Genomic DNA, 15,849 nt, shown 5'->3' with positions numbered 1-15,849 from the left:
ATCTGTCTTAATGAAAAATGTAAAAAAATACAAGTTAAAATCAATAATAAGATTATAAAACCCTTTAATGCGAGTAATAAGGCTTTTGAAGCCATGAGTGACTATAAATGGCCTTTTCTTGTCAATCGATCGCTTTCACCTCACATTTCTCAAGGTTAACATTAAATATTAATTTGTTTTAATGAAAAATGTAAAAAAAATTAATTGAAAATTAATAACGAGATCATAAAACCATTTAAAGAGGGGAAAAAGGCTTTCGAAGGTATGAGTAACTGTAACAGGACTTTTTTTGTCAGTGGATGGCTTTCTCTTCACGTTTCCCAAGGTAAACATTCAATTACAATCTGTCTTAATGAAAAATGTAAAACAATTCAAGTTAAAATCAATAATAAGATTATAAAACCCTTTAAAGCGACTAATAACGCTTTCGAAGGCATGAGTGACTACAAATGGACTTTTCTTGTCAATGGATGGCTTTCGCTTCACGTTTCTTAGGGTAAACATTCAATTTTAATCTGTTTTAATGAAAAATGTAAAAAAATTCAATTTAAAATTAATAACGACATCATAAAACCATTTAAAGAGGGGAATAAGGCTTTCGAAGGCATGAGTGACAGCAAATGGACTTTTCCTGTCAATGGATGGCTTTCGCTTTACGTTTCCTGAGGTAAACATTCAATTACAATCTGTCTTAATGAAAAATGTAAAAAAATACAACTTAAAATCAATAATAAGATTATAAAACCCTTTAAGGCGAGTAATACGGCTTTTGAAGCCATGAGTGGCTATAAATGGCCTTTTCTTGTCAATCGATCGCTTTCACCTCACGTTTCCAAAGGTAAACAGTCAATTTTAATATGTTTTAATGAAAAAAGTAAAAAAATTCAATTTAAAATTAATAGCGAGATCATAAAACCATTTAAAGAGGGGAATAAGGCTTTCGAAGGCACGAGCGACTGCAAATGGACTTTTCTTGTCAATGGATGGCTTTCGCTTCACGTTTCCCGAGGTAAACATTCAATTACAATCTGTCTTAATGAAAAATATAAAAAAATACAACTTAAAATGAATAATAAGATTATAAAATCCTTTAAGGCGAGTAATAAGGCTTTTGAAGCCATGAGTGGCTATAAATGGCCTTTTCTTGTCAATCGATCGCTTTCACCTCACGTTTCTCAACGTAAATATTCAATCTTAATCTGTTTTAATGAAAAATGTAAAAAAATTCCTTTTAAAATTAATAACGAGATCATAAAACCATTTAAAGAAGGGAATAAGGCTTTCGAAGGCATGAGTGATGCAAATGGACTTTTCTTGTCAATGGATGGCTTTCGCTTCACGTTTCTTGAGGTAAACATTGAACTACAATCTGTCTTAATGAAAAATGTAAAAAACTACAAGTTAAAATCAATAATAAGATTATAAAACCCTTTAATGCGAGTAATAAGGCTTTTGAAGCCATGAGTGACTATAAATGGCCTTTTCTTGTCAATCGATCGCTTTCACCTCACATTTCTCAAGGTTAACATTAAATATTAATTTGTTTTAATGAAAAATGTAAAAAAAATTAATTGAAAATTAATAACGAGATCATAAAACCATTTAAAGAGGGGAAAAAGGCTTTCGAAGGTATGAGTAACTGTAACTGGACTTTTGTTGTCAGTGGATGGCTTTCTCTTCACGTTTCCCAAGGTAAACATTCAATTACAATCTGTCTTAATGAAAAATGTAAAACAATTCAAGTTAAAATCAATAATAAGATTATAAAACCCTTTAAAGCGACTAATAACGCTTTCGAAGGCATGAGTGACTACAAATGGACTTTTCTTGTCAATGGATGGCTTTCGCTTCACGTTTCTTAGGGTAAACATTCAATTTTAATCTGTTTTAATGAAAAATGTAAAAAAATTCAATTTAAAATTAATAACGACATCATAAAACCATTTAAAGAGGGGAATAAGGCTTTCGAAGGCATGAGTGACAGCAAATGGACTTTTCCTGTCAATGGATGGCTTTCGCTTTACGTTTCCTGAGGTAAACATTCAATTACAATCTGTCTTAATGAAAAATGTAAAAAAATACAACTTAAAATCAATAATAAGATTATAAAACCCTTTAAGGCGAGTAATACGGCTTTTGAAGCCATGAGTGGCTATAAATGACCTTTTCTTGTCAATCGATTGCTTTCACCTCACGTTTCCAAAGGTAAACAGTCAATTTTAATATGTTTTAATGAAAAAAGTAAAAAAATTCAATTTAAAATTAATAGCGAGATCATAAAACCATTTAAAGAGGGGAATAAGGCTTTCGAAGGCACGAGCGACTGCAAATGGACTTTTCTTGTCAATGGATGGCTTTCGCTTCACGTTTCCCGAGGTAAACATTCAATTACAATCTGTCTTAATGAAAAATATAAAAAAATACAACTTAAAATGAATAATAAGATTATAAAATCCTTTAAGGCGAGTAATAAGGCTTTTGAAGCCATGAGTGGCTATAAATGGCCTTTTCTTGTCAATCGATCGCTTTCACCTCACGTTTCTCAACGTAAATATTCAATCTTAATCTGTTTTAATGAAAAATGTAAAAAAATTCCTTTTAAAATTAATAACGAGATCATAAAACCATTTAAAGAAGGGAATAAGGCTTTCGAAGGCATGAGTGATGCAAATGGACTTTTCTTGTCAATGGATGGCTTTCGCTTCACGTTTCTTGAGGTAAACATTCAACTACAATCTGTCTTAATGAAAAATGTAAAAAACTACAAGTTAAAATCAATAATAAGATTATAAAACCCTTTAATGCGAGTAATAAGGCTTTTGAAGCCATGAGTGACTATAAATGGCCTTTTCTTGTCAATCGATCGCTTTCACCTCACATTTCTCAAGGTTAACATTAAATATTAATTTGTTTTAATGAAAAATGTAAAAAAAATTAATTGAAAATTAATAACGAGATCATAAAACCATTTAAAGAGGGGAAAAAGGCTTTCGAAGGTATGAGTAACTGTAACTGGACTTTTGTTGTCAGTGGATGGCTTTCTCTTCACGTTTCCCAAGGTAAACATTCAATTACAATCTGTCTTAATGAAAAATGTAAAACAATTCAAGTTAAAATCAATAATAAGATTATAAAACCCTTTAAAGCGACTAATAACGCTTTCGAAGGCATGAGTGACTACAAATGGACTTTTCTTGTCAATGGATGGCTTTCGCTTCACGTTTCTTAGGGTAAACATTCAATTTTAATCTGTTTTAATGAAAAATGTAAAAAAATTCAATTTAAAATTAATAACGACATCATAAAACCATTTAAAGAGGGGAATAAGGCTTTCGAAGGCATGAGTGACAGCAAATGGACTTTTCCTGTCAATGGATGGCTTTCGCTTTACGTTTCCTGAGGTAAACATTCAATTACAATCTGTCTTAATGAAAAATGTAAAAAAATACAACTTAAAATCAATAATAAGATTATAAAACCCTTTAAGGCGAGTAATACGGCTTTTGAAGCCATGAGTGGCTATAAATGACCTTTTCTTGTCAATCGATTGCTTTCACCTCACGTTTCCAAAGGTAAACAGTCAATTTTAATATGTTTTAATGAAAAAAGTAAAAAAATTCAATTTAAAATTAATAGCGAGATCATAAAACCATTTAAAGAGGGGAATAAGGCTTTCGAAGGCACGAGCGACTGCAAATGGACTTTTCTTGTCAATGGATGGCTTTCGCTTCACGTTTCCCGAGGTAAACATTCAATTACAATCTGTCTTAATGAAAAATATAAAAAAATACAACTTAAAATGAATAATAAGATTATAAAATCCTTTAAGGCGAGTAATAAGGCTTTTGAAGCCATGAGTGGCTATAAATGGCCTTTTCTTGTCAATCGATCGCTTTCACCTCACGTTTCTCAACGTAAATATTCAATCTTAATCTGTTTTAATGAAAAATGTAAAAAAATTCCTTTTAAAATTAATAACGAGATCATAAAACCATTTAAAGAAGGGAATAAGGCTTTCGAAGGCATGAGTGATGCAAATGGACTTTTCTTGTCAATGGATGGCTTTCGCTTCACGTTTCTTGAGGTAAACATTCAACTACAATCTGTCTTAATGAAAAATGTAAAAAAATACAAGTTAAAATCAATAATAAGATTATAAAACCCTTTAATGCGAGTAATAAGGCTTTTGAAGCCATGAGTGACTATAAATGGCCTTTTCTTGTCAATCGATCGCTTTCACCTCACATTTCTCAAGGTTGACATTAAATATTAATTTGTTTTAATGAAAAATGTAAAAAAAATTAATTAAAAATTAATAACGAGATCATAAAACCATTTAAAGAGGGGAAAAAGGCTTTCGAAGGTATGAGTAACTGTAACTGGACTTTTGTTGTTAGTGGATGGCTTTCTCTTCACGTTTCCCAAGGTAAACATTCAATTACAATCTGTCTTAATGAAAAATGTAAAACAATTCAAGTTAAAATCAATAATAAGATTATAAAACCCTTTAAAGCGACTAGTAACGCTTTCGAAGGCATGAGTGACTACAAATGGACTTTTCTTGTCAATGGATGGCTTTCGCTTCACGTTTCTTAGGTTAAACATTCAATTTTAATCTGTTTTAATGAAAAATGTAAAAAAATTCAATTTAAAATTAATAACGACATCATAAAACCATTTAAAGAGGGGAATAAGGCTTTCGAAGGCATGAGTGACAGCAAATGGACTTTTCCTGTCAATGGATGGCTTTCGCTTTACGTTTCCTGAGGTCAACATTCAATTACAATCTGTCTTAATGAAAAATGTAAAAAAATACAACTTAAAATCAATAATAAGATTATAAAACCCTTTAAGGCGAGTAATACGGCTTTTGAAGCCATGAGTGGCTATAAATGGCCTTTTCTTGTCAATCGATCGCTTTCACCTCACGTTTCTGAAGGTAAACAGTCAATTTTAATATGTTTTAATGAAAAATATAAAAAAATTCAATTTAAAATTAATAACGAGATCATAAAACCATTTAAAGAGGGGAATAAGACTTTCGAAGGCACGAACAACTGCAAATGGACTTTTCTTGTCAATGGATGGCTTTCGCTTCACGTTTTCCAAGGTAAACATTCAATTACAATCTGTCTTAATGAAAAATATAAAAAAATACAACTTAAAATGAATAATAAGATTATAAAATCCTTTAAGGCGAGTAATAAGGCTTTTGAAGCCATGAGTGGCTATAAATGGCCTTTTCTTGTCAATCGATCGCTTTCACCTCACGTTTCTCAAGGTAAACAGTCAATTATAATCTGTTTTAATAAAAAATGTAAAAAAATTCAATTTAAAATTAATAACGAGATCATAAAACCATTTAAAGAGGAGAATAAGGCTTTCGAAGGCACGAGCGACTGCAAATGGACTTTTCTTGTCAATGGATGGCTTTCGCTTCACGTTTCCCGATGTAAACATTCAATTACAATCTGTCTTCATGAAAAATGTAAAAAAATACAACTTAAAATGAATAATAAGATTATAAAATCCTTTAAGGCGAGTAATAAGGCTTTTGAAGCCATGAGTGGCTATAAATGGCATTTTCTTGTCAATCGATCGCTTTCACCTCACGTTTCTGAAGGTAAACAGTCAATTATAATCTGTTTTAATAAAAAATGTAAAAAAATTCAATTTAAAATTAATAACGAGATCATAAAACCATTTAAAGAGGGGAATAAGGCTTTCGAAGGCACGAGCGACTGCAAATGGACTTTTCTTGTCAATGGATGGCTTTCGCTTCACGTTTCCCGATGTAAACATTCAATTACAATCTGTCTTAATGAAAAATGTAAAAAAATACAACTTCAAATGAATAATAAGATTATAAAACCCTTTAAGGCGAGTAATAAGGCTTTTGAAGCCATGAGTGGCTATCAATGGCCTTTTCTTGTCAATCAATCGGTTTCACATCACGTTTCTCATGGTAAACAGTCAATTTTAATCTGTTTTAATAAAAAATATAAAAAAAATTCAATTTAAAATTAATAACGAGATCATAAAACCATTTAAAGAGGGGAATACGGCTTTCGAAGGCATGAGTACTGCAAATGGACTTTTCTTGTAAATGGATGGCTTTCGCCTCACGTTTCCCGAGGTAAACATTCAATTACAATCTATCTTAATGAAAAATGCAAAAAAATTCAAGTTAAAATCAATAATAAGATTATAAAACCCTTTCACGCGAGTAATAAGGCTTTTGAAGCCATGAGTGACTATAAATGGCCTTTTCTTGTCAATCGATCGCTTTCACCTCACATTTCTCAAGGTAAACATTCAATTTTAATCTGTTTTAATGAAAAATGTAAAAAAATTCCATTTAAAATTAATAACGACATCATAAAACCATTTAAAGAAGGGAATAAGGCTTTCGAAGGCATGAGTGATTGCAAATGGACTTTTCCTGTCAATGGATGGCTTTCGCTTCACGTTTCCTGAGGTAAACATTCAATTACAATATGTCTTAATGAAAAATGTAAAAAAATACAACTTAAATTCAATAATGAGATTATAAAACCCCTTAAGGCGAGTAATAAGGCTTTTGAAGCCATGAGTGACTATAAATGGCCGTTTCTGGTCAATCGATCGCTTTCACTTCACGTTTCTCAAGGTAAACATTCAATTATAATATGTTTTAATGAAAAATGTAAAAAAATTCAACTTTAAATTAATAACGAGATTATAAAACCATTTAAAGAGGGGAATAGGGCTTTCGAAGGCATGAGCGACTGCAAATGGACTTTTCTTGTCTATGGATGGCTTTCGCTTCACATTTCCCGAGGTAAACATTCAATTACAATCTGTCGTAATGAAAAATGTAAAAAAATACAACTTAAAATCAATAATAAGATTATAAAACTCTTTAAGGCGAGTAATAAGGCTTTTGAAGCCATGAGTGGCTATAAATGGCCTTTTCTTGTGAATCGATCGCTTTCACCTCACGTTTCTCAAGGTAAACATTCAATTTTAATCTGTTTTAATGAAAAATGTAACAAAATTCAATTTAAAATTAATAACGAGATCATAAAACCATTTAAAGAGGAGAATAAGGCTTTCGAAGGCATGAGTGACTGCAAATGGACTTTTCTTGTCAATGGATGGCTTTCGCTTCACGTTTCCTGAGGTAAAAATTCAACTACAATCTGTCTTAATGAAAAATGTAAAAAAATACAAGATAAAATCAATAAGAAGATTATAAAACCCTTTAAGGCGGGTAATAAAGCTTTTAAAGCCATGAGTGACCATAAATGAACTTATTTTGTCAATGGATAGCTTTCGCTTCATGTTTCCCAAGGCAAACATTTAATTACAATATGTTTTAACAAAAAATGTAAAGAAATTCAATTTTAAATTAATAACGAGATTATAAAACTATTTAAATGGGGGAATAAGGCTTTCGAAGGCATGAGTGACTGCAAATGGACTTTTCTTTTCAATGGGTGGCTTTCGCTTCACGTTTCCTAAGGCAAACATTCAATTACAATCTGTCTTAATAAAAAATGTAAAAAAATACATGTTAAAATCAATAATAAGATTATAAAACCCTTTAAAGCGAGTAATAAGCCTTTAGATGCCATGAGTGACTATAAATGGACTTTTATTGTCAATCAATCACTTTCACTTCAAGTTTCCCAAGGTAAACATTCAATTCTAATCTGTTTTAATGAAAAATATGAAAAAATTCAATTTAAAATTGATAACGAGATCATAAAACCATTTAAAAAGGGGAATAAGGCTTTCGAAGGCACGAGCGATGCAAATGGACTTTTCTTATCAATGGATGGCTTTCGCTTCACGTTTCTCGAGGTAAACATTCAATTACAATCTGTCTTAATGAAAAATGTAAAAAAATACAACTTAAAATCAATAATAAGATTATAAAACCCTTTAAGGCGAGTAATAAGACTTTTGAAGCCATGAGTGGCTATAAATGGCCTTTTCTGGTCAATCGATCACTTTCACTACACGTTTCTCAAGGTAAACATTCAATTATAATATGTTTTAATGAAAAATGTAAAAAAATTCAACTTTAAAATAATAACGAGATTATAAAACTATTTAAAGAGGAGAATAAGGCTTTCGAAGGCATGAGCGACTGCAAATGGACTTTTCTTGTCTATGGATGGCTTTCGCTTCACATTTCCCGAGGTAAACATTCAATTACAATATGTCGTAATGAAAAATATAAAAAAATACAACTTAAAATCAATAATAAGATTATAAAACTCTTTAAGGCGAGTAATAAGGCTTTTGAAGCCATGAGTGGCTATAAATGGCCTTTTCTTGTCAATCGATCGCTTTCACCTCACGTTTCTCAAGGTAAACATTCAATTTTAATCTGTTTTAATGAAAAATGTAACAAAATTCAATTTAAAATTAATAACGAGATCATAAAACCATTTAAAGAGGGGAATAAGGCTTTCGAAGGCATGAGTGACTGCAAATGGACTTTTCTTGTCAATGGATGGCTTTCGCTTCACGTTTCCTGAGGTAAAAATTCAACTACAATCTGTCTTAATGAAAAATGTAAAAAAATACAAGTTAAAATCAATAATAAGATTATAAAACCCTTTAAGGCGGGTAATAAAGCTTTTAAAGCCATGAGTGACCATAAATGAACTTATTTTGTCAATGGATAGCTTTCGCTTCATGTTTCCCAAGGCAAACATTTAATTACAATATGTTTTAACAAAAAATGTAAAGAAATTCAATTTTAAATTAATAACGAGATTATAAAACCATTTAAAGGGGGGAATAAGGCTTTCGAAGGCATGAGTGACTGCAAATGGACTTTTCTTTTCAATGGGTGGCTTTCGCTTCACGTTTCCTGAGGCAAACATTCAATTATAATCTGTCTTAATAAAAAATGTAAAAAAATACATGTTAAAATCAATAATAAGATTATAAAACCCTTTAAAGCGAGTAATAAGCCTTTAGATGCCATGAGTGACTATAAATGGACTTTTATTGTCAATCAATCACTTTCACTTCAAGTTTCCCAAGGTAAACATTCAATTCTAATCTGTTTTAATGAAAAATATGAAAAAATTCAATTTAAAATTGATAACGAGATCATAAAACCATTTAAAGAGGGGAATAAGGCTTTCGAAGGCACGAGCGATGCAAATGGACTTTTCTTGTCAATGGATGGCTTTCGCTTCACGTTTCTCGAGGTAAACATTCAATTACAATCTGTCTTAATTAAAAATGTAAAAAAATACAACTTAAAATCAATAATAAGATTATAAAACCCTTTAAGGCGAGTAATAAGACTTTTGAAGCCATGAGTGGCTATAAATGGCCTTTTCTGGTCAATCGATCACTTTCACTACACGTTTCTCAAGGTAAACATTCAATTATAATATGTTTTAATGAAAAATGTAAAAAAATTCAACTTTAAAATAATAACGAGATCATAAAACCATTTAAAGTGGGGAATAAGGCTTTCGAAGGCACGAGCGACTGCAAATGGACTTTTCTTGTCAATGGATGGCTTTCGCTTCACGTTTCCTGAGGTAAACATTCAATTACAATCTGTCTTAATGAAAAATGTAAAAAAATGCAACTTCAAATGAATAATAATATTATAAAACCCTTTAAGGCGAGTAATAAGGCTTTTGAAGCCATAAGTGGCTATAAATGGCCTTTTCTTGTCAATCGATCGCTTTCACCTCACGTTTCTAAAGGTAAACAGTTAATTTTAATCTGTTTTAATAAAAAATTTAAAAAAATTCAATTTAAAATTAATAACGAGATCATAAAACCATTTAAAGAGGAGAATATGACTTTCGAAGGCATGAGTACTGCAAATGGACTTTTCTTGTCAATGGATGGCTTTCGCCTCACGTTTCTCGAGGTAAACATTCAATTACAATCTATCTTAATGAAAAATGCAAAAAAATTCAAGTTAAAATCAATAATAAGATTATAAAACCCTTTCACGCGAGTAATAAGGCTTTTGAAGCCATGAGTGACTATAAATGGCCTTTTCTTGTCAATCGATCGCTTTCACCTCACGTTTCTCAAGGTAAACATTCAATAACATTCTGTCGTAATGAAAAATGTAAAAAAATACAAGTTAAAATCCATAATGAGTTTATAAAAGCCTTTAAGGTGAGTAACAAGGCTTTTGAAGCCATGAGTGGCTGTAAATGGCCTTTTCTTGTCAATCAATCGCTTTCACTTCACGTTTCTCAAGGTAAACATTCAATTATAATATGTTTTAATGAAAAATGCAAAAAAATTCAACTTTAAATTAATAACGGGATTATAAAACCATTTAAAGAGGGGAATAAGGCTTTCGAAGGCATGAGTGACTGTAAATGAACTTTTCTTGTCAATCAATGGCTTTCGCTTCACGTTACCCGAGGTAAACATTCAATTACAATCTATCTTAATGAAAAATGCAAAAAAATGCAAGTTAAAATCATTAATAAGATTATAAAACCCTTTCACGCGAGTAATAAGGCTTTTGAAGCCATGAGTGACAATAAATGGCCTTTTCTTGCCAATCGATCGCTTTCACCTCACGTTTCTCAAGGTAAATATTCAATCTTAATCTGTTTTAATGAAAAATGTAAAAAAAATCGTTTTAAAATTAATAACGAGATCATAAAACCATTTAAAGAAGGGAATAAGGCTTCCGAAGGCATGAGTGATGCAAATGGACTTTTCTTATCAATGGATGGCTTTCGCTTCACGTTTCTCAGGGTAAACATTCAATTACAATATGTCTTAATGAAAAATGTAAAAAAATACAACTTAAATTCAATAATGAGACTATAAAACCCTTTAAGGCGAGTAATAAGGCTTTTAAAGCCATAAGTGACTATAAATGGCCTTTTCTGGTCAATCGATCGCTTTCACTTCACGTTTCTCAAGGTAAACATTCAATTATACTATGTTTTAATGAAAAATGTAAAAAAATTCAATTTTAAATTAACAACGAGATTATAAAACATTTAAAGAGGGGAATAAGGCTTCCGAAGGCATGAGCGACTGCAAATGGACTTTTCTTGTCAATGGATGGCTTTCGCTTCATGTGTCCCGAGGTAAACATTCAATTACAATCTGTCTTAATGAAAAATGTAAAAAAATACAAGTTAAAATCAATAATGAGATTATAAAACCCTTTAAGGCGAGTAATAAGGCCTTTGAAGCCATGAGTGGCTATAAATGGCCTTTTCTTGTCAATCGATCGCTTTCACCTCACGTTTCTCAAGGTAAACAGCCAATTTTTATCTGTTTTAATAAAAAATATAAAAATATTCAATTTAAAATTAATAACGAGATCATAAAACAATTTAAAAAGGGGAATATGGCTTTCGAAGGCATGAGTACTACAAATGGACTTTTCTTGTCAATGGATGGCTTTCGCTTCACGTTTCCTGAGGTAAACATTCAACTACAATCTGTCTTAATGAAAAATGTAAAAAAATACAAGTTAAAATCAATAATAAGATTATAAAACCCTTTAAGGCGAGTAATAAGGCTTTTGAAGCCATGAGTGACTATAAAAAGCCTTTTCTTGTCAATCGATCGCTTTCACCTCACATTTCTCAAGGTTAACATTAAATATTAATTTGTTTTAATGAAAAATGTAAAAAAATTTAATTGAAAATTAATAACGAGATCATAAAACCATTTAAAGAGGGGAGAAAGGCTTTCGAAGGTATGAGTAACTGTAACTGGACTTTCGTTGTCAATGGATGGCTTTCTCTTCACGTTTCCCAAGGTAAACATTCAATTACAATCTGTCTTAATGAAAAATGTAAAACAATTCAAGTTAAAATCAATAATAAGATTATAAAACCCTTTAAAGCGACTAATAAGGCTTTCGAAGGCATGAGTGACTACAAATGGACTTTTCTTATCAATGGATGGCTTTCGCTTCACGTTTCTCAGGGTAAACATTCAATTTTAATCTGTTTTAATGAAAAATGTAAAAAAATTCCATTTAAAATTAATAACGACATCATAAAACCATTTAAAGAGGGGAATAAGGCTTTCGAAGGCATGAGTGACTGCAAATGGACTTTTCCTGTCAATGGATGGCTTTCGCTTCACGTTTCCTGAGGTAAACATTCAATTACAATCTGTCTTAATGAAAAATGTAAAAAAATACAACTTAAAATCAATAATAAGATTATAAAACCCTTTAAGGCGAGTAATACGGCTTTTGAAGCCATGAGTGGCTATAAATGGCCTTTTCTTGTCAATCGATCGCTTTCACCTCACGTTTCTGAAGGTAAACAGTCAATTTTAATATGTTTTAATGAAAAATGTAAAAAAATTCAATTTAAAATTAAAAACGAGATCATAAAACCATTTAAAGAGGGGAATATGGCTTTCGAAGGCATGAGTACTGCAAATGGACTTTTCTTGTCAATGGATGGCTTTCGCTTCATGTTTCCTGAGGTAAACATTCAATTACAATCTGTCTTAATGAAAAATGTAAAAAAATACAAGTTAAAATCAATAATAAGATTATAAAAGCCTTTAAGGTGGGTAATAAGGCTTTTGAAGCCATGAGTGACTATAAATGAACTTATTATGTCAATGGATGGCTTTCGCTTCATGCTTCCCAAGGCAAACATTTAATTACAATATGTTTTAATGAAAAATGTAAAAAAATTCAACTTTAAACTAATAACGAGATTATAAAACCATTTAAAGAGGGGAATAAGGATTTCAAAGGCATGAGTGACTGCAAATGGACTTTTCTTGTCAATGGGTGGCTTTCGCTTCACGTTTCCCGAGGTAAACATTCAATTACAATCTGTCTTAATGAAAAATGTAAAAAAATACAACTTAGAATCAATAATAAGATTATAAAACCCTTTAAAGCAAGTAATAAGGCTTTAGAAGCCATGAGTGACTATAAATGGACTTTTCTTGTCAATCGATAACTTTCACTTCACGTTTCCCAAGGTAAACATTAAATTTTAATCTATTTTAATGAAAAATGTGAAAAAATTCAATTTAAAATTAATAACGAGATCATAAAACCATTTAAAGAGGGGAATAAGACTTTTGAAGGCACGAACGACTGCAAATGGACTTTTCTTGTCAATGGATGGCTTTCGCTTCACGTTTCCCGAGGTAAACATTCAATTACAATCTGTCTTAATGAAAAATGCAAAAAAATACAACTTAAAATGAATAATAAGATTATAAAATCCTTTAAGGCGAGTAATAAGGCTTTTAAAGCCATGAGTGGCTATAAATGGCCTTTTCTTGTCAATCGATCGCTTTCACCTCACGTTTCTCAGGGTAAATATTCAATCTTAATCTGTTTTAATGAAAAATGTAAAAAAATTCCTTTTAAAATTAATAACGAGATCATAAAACCATTTAAAGAAGGGAATAAGGCTTTCGAAGGCATGAGTGATGCAAATGGACTTTTCTTGTCAATGGATGGCTTTCGCTTCACGTTTCCTGAGGTAAACATTCAACTACAATCTGTCTTAATGAAAAATGTAAAAAAATACAAGTTAAAATCAATAATAAGATTATAAAACCCTTTAAGGCGAGTAATAAGGCTTTTGAAGCCATGAGTGACTATAAATGGCCTTTTCTTGTCAATCGATCGCTTTCACCTCACATTTCTCAAGGTTAACATTAAATATTAATTTTTTTTAATGAAAAATGTAAAAAAAATTAATTGAAAATTAATAACGAGATCATAAAACCATTTAAAGAGGGGAAAAAGGCTTTCGAAGGTATGAGTAACTGTAACTGGACTTTTGTTGTCAATGGATGGCTTTCTCTTCACGTTTCCCAAGGTAAACATTCAATTACAATCTATCTTAATGAAAAATGTAAAACAATTCAAGTTAAAATCAATAATAAGATTATAAAACCTTTAAAGCGACTAATAAGGCTTTCGAAGGCATGAGTGACTACAAATGGACTTTTCTTGTCAATGGATGGCTTTCGCTTCATGTTTCTTAGGGTAAACATTCAATTTTAATCTGTTTTAATGAAAAATGTAAAAAAATTCAATCTAAAATTAATAACGACATCATAAAACCATTTAAAGAGGGGAATAAGGCTTTCGAAGGCATGAGTGACTGGAAATGGACTTTTCCTGTCAATGGATGGCTTTCGCTTCACGTTTCCTGAGGTAAACATTCAATTTCAATCTGTCTTAATGAAAAATGTAAACAAATACAACTTAAAATCAATAATAAGATTATAAAACCCTTTAAGGCGAGTAATACGGCTTTTGAAGCCATGAGTGGCTATAAATGGCCTTTTCTTGTCAATCGATCGCTTTCACCTCACGTTTCTAAAGGTAAACAGTCAATTTTAATCTGTTTTAATAAAAAATGTAAAAAAATTCAATTTAAAATTAATAACGAGATCATAAAACCATTTAAAGAGGGGAATAAGGCTTTCGAAGGCACGAGCGACTGCAAATGGACTTTTCTTGTCAATGGATGGCTTTCGCTTCACGTTTCCCGAGGTAAACATTCAATTACAATCTGTCTTAATGAAAAATGTAAAAAAATACAACTTAAAATGAATAATAAGATTATAAAATCCTTTAAGGCGAGTAATAAGGCTTTTGAAGCCATGAGTGGCTATAAATGGCCTTTTCTTGTCAATCGATCGCTTTCACCTCACGTTTCTCAAGGTAAATATTCAATCTTAATCTGTTTTAATGAAAAATGTAAAAAAATTCCTTTTAAAATTAATAACGAGATCATAAAACCATTTAAAGAAGGGAGTAAGGCTTTCGAAGGCATGAGTGACTGCAAATGGACTTTTCCTATCAATGGATGGCTTTCGCTTCACGTTTCCTGAGGTAAACATTCAATTACAATCTGTCTTAATGAAAAATGTAAAAAAATACAACTTAAAATCAATAATAAGATTATAAAACCCTTTAAGGCGAGTAATACGGTTTTTGAAGCCATGAGTGGCTATAAATGGCCTTTTCTTGTCAATCGATCGCTTTCACCTCACGTTTCTGAAGGTAAACAGTCAATTTTAATCTGTTTTAATAAAAAATGTAAAAAAATTCAATTTAAAATTAATAACGAGATCATAAAACTATTTAAAGAGGGGAATAAGGCTTTCGAAGGCACGAGCGACTGCAAATGGACTTTTCTTGTCAATGGATGGCTTTCGCTTCACGTTTCCCGAGGTAAACATTCAATTACAATCTGTCTTCATGAAAAATGTAAAAAAATACAACTTAAAATGAATAATAAGATTATAAAATCCTTTAAGGCGAGTAATAAGGCTTTTGAAGCCATGAGTGGCTATAAATGGCCTTTTCTTGTCAATCGATCGCTTTCACCTCACGTTTCTCAAGGTAAACAGTCAATTTTAATCTGTTTTAATAAAAAATGTAAAAAAATTCAATTTAAAATTAATAACGAGATCATAAAACCATTTAAAGAGGGGAAAAAGGCTTTCGAAGGTATGAGTAACTGTAACTGGACTTTTGTTGTCAGTGGATGGCTTTCTCTTCACGTTTCCCAAGGTAAACATTCAATTACAATCTGTCTTAATGAAAAATGTAAAAAAATACAACTTAAAATGAATAATAAGATTATAAAATCCTTTAAGGCGAGTAATAAGGCTTTTGAAGCCATGAGTGGCTATAAATGGCCTTTTCTTGTCAATCGATCGCTTTCACCTCACGTTTCTCAAGGTAAATATTCAATCTTAATCTGTTTTAATGAAAAATGTAAAAAAATTCCTTTTAAAATTAATAACGAGATTATAAAACCATTTAAAGAAGGGAGTAAGGCTTTCGAAGGCATGAGTGACTGCAAATGGACTTTTCCTATCAATGGA

This window comes from Theobroma cacao, chromosome 8, assembly GCF_053813885.1.
Source record: "Theobroma cacao isolate CCN51 chromosome 8, ASM5381388v1, whole genome shotgun sequence".
Classification (NCBI taxonomy): Eukaryota; Viridiplantae; Streptophyta; class Magnoliopsida; order Malvales; family Malvaceae; genus Theobroma; species Theobroma cacao.
The sequence above is the reverse complement of the archived record's forward strand: the minus strand, read 5'-3'. Positions refer to the sequence as shown.